Source organism: Chiloscyllium plagiosum, unplaced genomic scaffold, assembly GCF_037043375.1.
Source record: "Chiloscyllium plagiosum isolate Xiang-an unplaced genomic scaffold, Cpla_swu_hap1 HiC_scaffold_39, whole genome shotgun sequence".
Taxonomy (NCBI): Eukaryota; Metazoa; Chordata; class Chondrichthyes; order Orectolobiformes; family Hemiscylliidae; genus Chiloscyllium; species Chiloscyllium plagiosum.
This window is the reverse complement of record NW_028270177.1, coordinates 94,326,578-94,329,256: the sequence shown is the minus strand read 5'-3', so window position 1 is coordinate 94,329,256 and position 2,679 is coordinate 94,326,578.

Here is a 2,679-nt window from a genome sequence, read left to right as displayed (position 1 = left end):
GCCTGGCAAAAGGCGGAAGCATAACGGGTTAGTGTACAGGGTGGCATCTGATTTTTGCCACAGGGACCAGTGTGGGGATTATAGCTATTCACGTTATTCATTCGCGATCCAGGAACTAAGGGCATTGTTGTCACGTTTGCAGATGAAACAACGGTAAGTAGAAGTTCAGGTCGTTTTGAGGAAATGGGGCGAGTGCAGAAGAATATGGACAGGCTGGCAATATGGACAAAGTGGCAGATGGAACACAATGTTGGATAATGTGGTTCATGCAGTTTGGTGGAAACAATAATTTTGGGGATCATTTTCTGAACGGGGAAAGGTGTCAGAAATCTGAAAGGCAAATGTATTTGGGAGTCGCAGTTCCAGAACTCTGCTAAAGTTAACATACAGATTCATTTAGCAATTGACACATCAGATGCCATTTTATCATTTATTCCATGGGACCTATAATGTACGAGCAAAGATGGACACCTGAGCTGGTACCAGTTCTGGTCACGGTGCATTTGAAAGGTTGAGAGCAGTTTTGGGCCCACTATCCAAGGAAGGATGCGATGGCTTTGGATAGATTCCCGAGGTTTACAGGAAAGAACCCAGGCTGAAGGGGTTCTCATAAAAATAACAGTTGAGAACTCTGGGTCTATATTCAATTGAGTTGAGATGTAGGTAATATAAGAAGAACAGAAAGGGAGACAAAAGAGAAGGAGGAGTAGTGTTTTTGGTTAAGGAAAGCATTACTCCTGTAACTATAGAATTTTAAAACACATTCAGTGAAAATATAGGTTTTAAATAAGGATGGAATAATCACTTTGATGGAATTATACTATACACCCGCCCTCCCCAGTAATCAGAGGAAAATGAGAGAACAAATATGCAGAGAGATCTCAGATACATGAAAGAACGAAAAGGTGAAAACGGATGTTGATTTTAATTTTCGAAACATTGACTAAGGACTGAAATCATGTTGAAGGCTTGGTCAGCGAAGAGTTTGTTAAACCATGTTCACAAAAATTTCTGAATCAAAATGGAAATGTTCCACGAGAGACGAATCAAACATACCGTCTTGGGTAATGAGGCAGTACAAATGAATGAATAGATAGTAGTGGAATACTTTGGGTAGAGTGATCATGATTCCATCAATTTGAAATGGTTTACGAAAAGGATAAGCTCAAATTTTACGTTGTTGTTCGGTAATTTTTAACGGTATGAGACAAGAACATTCAAAAGTTGATTGGCTTGCATTGTTCACAGGTAAACGATCGTTTGATAAGTGGGAAGCTATCAAAGATGTGATAATCAGAAGTCAGAAGCATGAGAGGACCATGGGACATTGGAGCAGAAATTAGGACATTTGGCTGATCAAGTCTGTTATGACTGAGTTTTTTTCAAACCCATTCACCTGCTTTTGCCCTGTAAGCTGCACTCAATGACCTGACATACAAAACATTCTGCATTAATGAATTTCTGGAGTGTCGATAAAATGGTTTTTGGATCGATATATTGAAGACCCAGATGGAGTGAACAGGCTACACCGACTTGCGTACCACGTAATAGTTGGGAGTGGGTTAGCTCAGTTAAGTGGACGGCAGGTTTCCAATGCAGAGTGACACCAACAGTATTTGCTTAGTTCAGGTGCAGCTGACGTCATCATGAAAGCCCCACATTCTTAACCTTGTCACTTAACTGAGCCACGGTGACACTTAGGTTAAAGTTCTCTCTCTCTTCCTCCCATTCATCCTCTTATGAGACAGCAGTCCGATAATCTTCCGGGATTTTGGCAATTTTAATTTCAACATTTCAATAGTGTACTGTGAAGGGAATAATGGGAATCGAGCTCTGAGAGGCCAATTGAGCAATAGTGAAGAACTGTGAATGATGGAGAGGGACAGAACTGATTCAGAGACGCGGGATAAAAAAGTAAGGTGGTAAGAGATGCAAGCAGGCTACAATGATTTGGTGAAAATAACTTAGAAGGATGACAAACATTCAAAAATAACTTGAAGAAACTGCTAACGTTTTTCAGTCCTGTGGCAAAAAATAAAATGGGAAAGCAGGCCCTGCTATGGCTAACATGGAACATTAGCAAGAGTACTGGATCCCAGGAATAGGTGTGCAAATTGGCTGTAAGAGCAGCAGACATGAAGACTGGGAGCAATTCAGATTTTGGCAAAAGAGGACTGTGGAATTACTTAAGTGAGAAAAACAAACTCGAAGGGGAGGCTTGAGGGGAAAATACAAATTAATTGTTAAAGTTCATAAAGGTATACGAAGAGAAAAAAAAATAACGGAAAAATCGCTTACAATCAAACAGGGAAGTTATAATGTGGAATTATGATATGACACACCAATTAACAATATATTTTAATTCTATCATCACAAACGAAAAATAATATCTCTAAAAAGCCTCGAGATAATAAGGGTAATGAATTGAAGGATATGAGTATCAGCAGAGAAATGAATGGGATTAAAAGCCAACAAATCTCAGCACCTGATAATCTATACCCCAGAGTACTTAAACTTACCCGAGATAAAGTGGATGCATTCTAAACCTACAGTCCTGAAGCCAAATCGAGTAAATTTAAGATCCTATCGACTCTGGAACACTTCCTATGACTTAGCTAATGGTAGCTACTGTGAACTCATTATTTTAAAAAGGTGGTAGAGAGAAAACATAGAAAAATA